This window comes from Hordeum vulgare, chromosome 6H, assembly GCF_904849725.1.
Source record: "Hordeum vulgare subsp. vulgare chromosome 6H, MorexV3_pseudomolecules_assembly, whole genome shotgun sequence".
NCBI lineage: Eukaryota > Viridiplantae > Streptophyta > Magnoliopsida > Poales > Poaceae > Hordeum > Hordeum vulgare.
In genome coordinates this window covers 400,276,537-400,284,485 of record NC_058523.1, presented here as the reverse complement: position 1 = coordinate 400,284,485, position 7,949 = coordinate 400,276,537, and positions in this window count along the sequence as shown.

Below are 7,949 nucleotides of genomic sequence, written 5' to 3'. Positions count from 1 at the left end.
GATCATCTTGTGCCTTCAACTTAGCCCGATTTTCGTCTTGTTCTTTCTGGGTGTCATTCAGCCGAGTCTACAATATGGCAGTGCAAATGTCATTCGTGTTGAAATGTAAACATGCAGGACCAGGAAGGATCGATGAAAAAGCATTGACCTGAATTTCATTAATAATGGCCACAATATGTGGTACATGACGCTCTATGGTGGGAGTAGATCCAGTACTCATAGCATGGAGAGTGTTAACCCTCGAAAGGGAGGAGGTTATGACAGAATCAAGGTGAACCGCCATCCGACCATTCGGTCTACCGCCTATCGCGTCAATGGCCACAAGAGGGTCAAACGACAACACGTGAGGACCAACCTCTTGGCCATACGTCTCCTTAATTTTTTCTGTAGATATCCCCATCTGACCGGGTCCTTGGCCTTGTCGTCTTTGGTACGTTTGATGGTCCATGCCTCGAAGTAAGAGATATCCTTGCCACTGTGATCTTTCTGCAAAAGAAAGCAATCCAAGCAATCAAGGGAATGATCGCAAATAAAAGAGAACATGATGAAAAGAAAAGGATGTTGTTGCCTACATGTTTGGAGACAACACCTGGGATTGTGAGGTTTCCTTGACGGTGTCTTGGATAACCCATCAACTAACGTTGTTCCCCTATTGGCCTGTGTTCATCCTGCCACCCTAGATCTGTCCATCTTTCGACGATCTTCTCCCAACACAGACATTTGTCAGCGCACCACCGAGGAATCACCTGTAATAAGTAAACAAATGAATTTTAGTAAGGAATCTAATTTGTGGTAATGTAGGGAATAACAAGCATCCATCATCACTTGCCTTGAAGTACATGCCATGTGTAAGATGCTTCCCTCGAGCCTCCTTTTTGGAAATCTTCTCGTTGAGATAGTGTGCGTGATAATTGACCACTAACTGCATGCGCTCCTCATAGTGCATGTTATGGATTAGTTTCTTGGCAATATTTTCAACCACCACATTGGCGCAATCCTTCTCACCATCTATGCATGTAAAGAAATCCTACAAACATGCATACATGTGAGGAGGGTAAAATCATGACTATGGCAAATTTAAACCTTTTGGTATTGACATTGCGGTGTTTGAAAGGACTTACCCAGAAATCTTGACCACTGGCAAGGCTTTGGTATCATAAACACTCTCACACATATCCAGGAAATCCAGAGTGAGTTTGTAGTGATCCCATGACCAAGCTGGCTCAATGATACCCTTCGAAAAAGTGACGAGTCTAGGATAATTTCACCTACAAAGACCCCCAATGATACCACTCACCGAATATGGCAGACGCCTCTTAGCTTTTATTAAGCTCCTGCATTAGGAAGAGTGAAGTCATATTATATGTGATGAAATGACAAAGGTACAATTTATATAGGATGAGTCGATATAACCACTTACTTCTCTCCAACTAGTTTAATCAACACGTTTCTATGTACATATGGATGTCTTGGAAGCTATGAAGGACCATGTAGCCACACTTTCCGTGTGGAAGTAGTGCTGATAGTTGAACCGCCCGGCTGTGACCCGCTCACCTCATGGTGCTCCGTCACTCACGAGGGTTCATCCCCATCCTGAGAAACCTGACGAACAACCAGCCTCCTCTCAGCGGCGTCGTCCTCCACCACCACCACCACCACCTCCTCCTACTCTCTCGCCTCCTCCCCATCCTCTGTTTCCTCATTCAGCCGTCGTGCATCCTCCTCCTGAGGCTGCCGAAGCATTGCATGAGAGGGTCCAGGAGAAGAAATATGTGCTCTACTCTGGGATGCTTTACATCCTCCTCGCCCCCTCCTTGTCTGCCCTGTCTGCCTCCTCATCCTAACTCATCTACTCCTTCTCCTCGTTCGCCTCCTCGAGCCGCCTCCTCTCTGTAACCTCGTCCGCCTTCTCAAGCCGCCTCCTCTCCGCCTCCTCCTCGTCCTACCTCGCCTCCTTCGCCTTCACCTCGTCCATGTCCTCCTCCCCCGTGTCCTAATCGACCTTGTTTCGCCCGTTCTTTCAGAGGGGGGTCTAGACCCTCTGGTGGCAACCGACGTTTGGCCTTCTTGGTGGCTATGGCTACCGATGTAGGAGTGGCCACCTCTTTCACCGGTCCAGCAAGTTGATCATTGTACAGAGCTGCCACATCTTTCGAACTTTTCCTTGGATTCTTGTTGCCACCTGTCATATTTCAATTACCTGATACGAAGAATAATAAACCAGTTAGTAGAGATGATACGACTAGATGTAAATACACTAAATATATCACATATGAAGAATAAATGGAGTTGTAACAATAATACATAGAGTTGTTACACACATGAATACATAGAGTTGTTGGACACACGAATACATAGAGTTGTTAGACACACACACACACAAATACATAGGGTTGTTGCACATACGAATATGAAGAGTTGTTACACGGATACATGGAGTTGTGACAGACATACATAGAGTTCTCACATGATTACATGGAGTTGTTAGAAATAGGGGTTAATGTTAGGTGCAACATTTGGACCAGGGCTGTCATCATAACTATCATGCCCGTTCATACATTCATCCTCGAAGTCTTCAGGGGACCCTCATCATCATCTAGCCCCATTTTCCATCGCAAAAGTAATGTCAAATCTCGAGGGTCAGAAACAGCCTCATATTCGTACTCTGCATTATCTACTTCCATGTTATCCATGGCCTCATGTTCCATAGCATCAACTTCGTGGTGCACGGCATCATGTTCCTCTAAATCATTTTTGTCTTCGTGATTGTATGCTTCTTCATAGAACTCTCCCTCGTATGTGTCAGGGTTTATGTGGTAATCATCCTTGTTTGGGGTAGGTACCTTGGTACGTGGGGGTACCTTGTACACGACATCCCATTTCAAGAGATCGATATGTTCCATAGATGTGCATGCATACGGGAGATAAAACACTTGTGCAGCCTATTGAGCCATAATAGAGACATCATTTCCTGCATATTTTTATGCCTGTTCAACTTCGACCCATCCAATACTAGGGATCCGTCTCACTTTCTCAGGATTGAGCCAACTGCATCTGAATACGATGAACTTCACACCTTGTAAACCACAATATTTCAGCTCATAAATGTCTTTGATAGTTCCATAGTAGTGACATCCATCTATCCCTAGACAATAGACCCCACTATTTATTAACCTTTGATTGGGCCTCTCACACGTGTGTTTATCAGTGTGGAAGCAATACCCATTCATGTCGTAAGCCTTACATGACTTGGCCTCGTATTCAAAACCTTTGGCTACTTCTCTCACTTTGGCATCCATATCAACCTCCTTGTATGCCTACAAGATTAATATGAGATTTTTCTGGTTCATTAGTGGAGGCATTACCGCCTAGTAAGAACAACTTGAAGTGTACATAAAGTTAGGAAAGTTACTTTTCTTGAGAATGAAGAAATGAAACCGCCATCAGCATTGGTATCTTCAAGAAGGTTTGCTGATTCTTCATCGCTAGGGGGCCGTGGTAGCTTACAAAATTAGTTCTGGAATTACCTAGCAATGAGAAGAATTACAGTTATGACTTAAGACTAGTGAGTACTTGTCAATGAAGGTGTTCTACAATTATGTTATGTACGGCTGCACTTCTTCCATGTTGGTCAAGACATAGATCATAAGAGTAGACCTCTCGGTAGGTGAAAAGGTCTTTCATTTCGATCCACTTGCTTTGCCACCATAGCCTTCGAAGAGGAGCTGGATTCTTCATTGTGGGTTCTTCATTGTAACGAGGAGCTAGATTTAACCTAGTCTGAATACTGTCATGATAGTACTTTGTCGTGGTCATTGCCACCTCCTCGTTCAGGTATTCCTCGGCTATGGAGGGTTTGATGCGGGATTTATTCTTACATTTTCCACGAAGATGCTTGAACTATCATTAAGGTGCATACTGCCATCGAAATTGCACACGTCCTACCATTCTAGCCTCATATGCGATATGTAAGATCATATGTTGCATCAGATTAAAGAAACCTGGTAGAAATATCTTCTCTAACTTGCATACCTACTCACGTGCTTGTTCCTCCAACTTTGCAACCACTACATAATCTAATTCTTTGGCACAAAGTTGGCGGAAGAAGGAGCTCAACTTCGCCAGCTCTCGCCAAATATCCTCTCTCACATACCATTGAATCATCACATGCTTTATCCGCTCAATCCATACATGCTAGTGATGACTCTTGAGGCCTCCTATTCACTTTGTAGCCATATTCACTCCCCTCATGTTATTAGCTACATACCCATCAGGGAAGTACAACTTGTTCACAATCCATTGGAAATATTCCTTCGTTTGGGGCATTGAGGGGCATTGAAGGGGTGAAAGGGGCTGGTGGCTTATTCCAAGATTTACCTTTTGCACAAGACACCAACTTTACTTTTGGCATGTTGCATAGCTGGGCTTGATCGATCCTAGACTGAATGCTATCCTTTGACTTCTCGGTGTTAAGGAGTGTGTCGAGTAAAGCCTCCGCAATATTCTTTTCAGTCTGCGTTACATCAATGTTGTGTGGACGAAGAAGATATTTAAAGTAAGGGAGCCTCCATAAGCTTGGAATTTGAGTCCACTGATGTCTCTCTCCATATCCCACAAAACCTTTCCCATTGAGATTTTTCTTGAGAGCATCTAACTCATCCTTAAACTGGGCATGAGTCATAATAGGTGGTGGCAGGTCATCAACAATAACACCTTTTCGGAAGTTCACAGTGTCTTGTATGTATGGGTGATCAAGAAGAAGGAACTGTCGATGTTGGTCAAAGCATACATACTTGCGACCTTTATCCAACCAAATGAAAGTCACACACTGTCGGCACATTGGGCAAGGCCACTTCACCTTTACACACCAACCACAAAATTTCACACATGCTGGTGGGTCATGTAACAGGTTGGTCATGTAGCGATGTGTGGTACCAGATATGCATATTGAAGTGCTTCTTTGAAACGACATCGTATGTCCTTACCCCATTGTTCCAAGCAACAAGTAAGTCGTCCACCAGTGGCTCCATGTACACACTCATATGCTTCCTCGGATAGCGTCATGGTTTTTTCACGGTAGATGTCCTCATAGGAGAACTTAGGTATGAGGCCATCGCCGCTATGTGGTGACTCAAAGGGGTTGATCGAGAACGAGAGATGAGTTTACCCAGGTTCAACCCCTCCGATGGAGGAAAAAGCCTACATCGTCCATTGTGTGTATTGATGATGATATCGATTAGAAGGGAGAGGATTCGCTTGACCTAGCTACCGATGGATTGTAACTTAACCTTCTTGACCTCATGGGCTCGCCCTTATATACAGGTCAAGACCAAGGGTTTAAAAGAGTCTGGGTCGTGATATGATTCTTGACCCGATATGTCTCTAACTCGCCTTGCTTCGTAAGCAAGGAAACTGCTAATGACCCTCTATCTCGTGGGTCTTGAGTCGTCATTTTCGTGTACTGGGCCGCCAACCAGCTTACTTGGGTAAGCCGCCTGGAACTTCCAGTCTTGTGCGCGAGGGCCCATCTTGAGTGCGAATGTTAAGCCGCCATAATAGTGACCCATACGTGTAGGGCGGGTTATACGGCGGGGTTTGATACGTCTCCAACGTATCTATAATTTTTGATGGTTTCATGCTATTATCTTGTCAAACTTTGGATGTTTTGTATGCCTTTATATATATTTTGGGACTAACTTATTAACTCAGTGCCAAGTGCCAGTTCCTGTTTTTTCCGTGTTTTTGACCCTTTTCAGAGGAAGATTTGAAACGGAGTCCAAACGGAATAAAATCCCCGAAAAGATTTTTTCCGAAACAGAAGAAGATCGGGAGACTTGAGAACCAAGGCAGGGGCTCCCCAGGGACCCCACAAGCCCCCTAGCCCCGGCCAGGGGGGAGGCCGGGCCTCCCTGGCTTCTGGGCCCCCTGGACCTCCTTTGCCCTAGGTTTTGAGCCTATATATTCCCTAAAATCCCAGAAAAAATCAGGAGATCATTGAAAATACTTTTCCACCGCCGCAAGCTCCTGTGTTCACAAGATCCCATCTGGGGCACGTTCTGGTGCCCTGTCGGAGGGGGGATTCGGATATGGAGGGCTTCTTCATCAACACCATGACTTCTCCGATGATGCGTGAGTAGTTCACCATACACCTACGGGTCCATAGCTAGTAGCTAGATGGCTTCTTCTCTCTCTTGGATCTTCAATACAAAGTTCTCCATGATCTTCATGGAGATCTATCTGATGTAATCTTCTTTTGCGGTGTGTTTGTCGAGATCCGATGAATTGTGTATTTATGATCAGATTATCTATGAATCTTATTTGAGTTTATTCTGATCTCTCTTATGCATGATTTCATATCCTTGCAATTCTCTTCGAGTTGTGGGTTTTGTTTGGCCAACTAGATCTATGATTCTTGCAATGGGAGAAGTGGTTGGTTTTGGGTTCATACCATGCGGTGACCTCACCCAGTGACAGAAGGGGTAGCAAGGCACGCATCATGGGGTTTTCATCATTGGTTTGAGATTATCCCTCTACATCATGTCATCTTGCTTTGAGGCGTTACTCTGTTCGTCATGAACTCAATACACTAGATGCATGCTGGATAGCGGTCGATGTGTGGAGTAATAGTAGTAGATGCAGAAAGTATCGGTCTACTTGTCTCGGACATGATGCCTATATGTATGATCATTGCCTTAGATATCGTCATGACTTTGCGCGGTTCTATCAATTGCTCGACAGTAATTTGTTCACCCACCGTAATATTTGCTATTTTGAGAGAAGCCTCTAGTGAACGCTATAGCCCTCGGGTCTACTCCACACCATATTTTCAGCCTTACACTTTTACTTCGTTGCACTTTCCGCCTTCAGATCTCACTTTGCAATCAATCTTGAAGGGATTTACAACCCCTTTATAGCGTTGGGTGCAAGCTCTTTTGTGCTTGTGCAGGTACTCTGGACTTGACGTGATTCTCCTACTAGATTGATACCTTGGTTCTCAACTGAGGGAAATACTTACTGCTCCTGTGCTGCATCGCCCTTTCCTCTTCAAGGGAAAAACCAACGCAAGCTCAAGGGGTGACAGAAAGGTTTCTGTCGCCGTAGCAGGGTTATATCCCCAACATTAGGCCCCATATTGATTTGAATTTAGTCATGTCAATATAGTTTACCTCTGGTCTTGGTGGCTCATTTTCTGTTCGTTTCTTCATCTTCTCTGAGTTATAAATGCCGTCCTATGACACCTTGAGGATCTGTGTGATTGCTTGCTTTGCTCACTAGTGATGTCACCCGCCAAAAATCTAGGGATTTGGTGATGTCATCGTAACGGCCTTTATGTTTATCCATTTGGCCCGAAAATCGAGGCGCCCATGGCTCCGAAATTTATTGTGCCTCCTTGATTCCCGCACCTGCCGGTTGCACTTCAGCTTTTAGCCCTTTAAATATTGACAAGGGTCCTCTTCATTTTTCGTTGCCTCCACGCCTCTTCTTCTTGATCGATCTCCCACTGTTCACCGTGTCGCCACCGTCGTTGTTCAATCTTTGACCGACTGCTTTCGGGACCACGACACCTCCAGCTTCATCAGGGTGCAGCAAATCGCCTCCGCCACTGATAGCAACCACTAGGTAAGTTCATCTTCATCCTTTCAGATCTGCATTAGTTCATAGGAGTTCGTCGGAGTTCAACACGTGTTTCTTCGCCATTGACAGTCTACGTATGTTCCGATGAACTTTTCCATAGGAATACATCAGCAGAAGTAGTTGTTCCACCTCGCACATAATACTCTTTGTATCCCTTTTGAAATTTTAGGGTTTGGTGAATATTTCCTTTTATGAATCATTTGTAGATCCGTAATTTTAGATTCTTCAGTAGAAATTTGTTTATCCTAGACTTACCAGAAAACCAGATAACTTTGATTATTGTAATACGCCTTTATGTCGTCGGGTCTTCATTG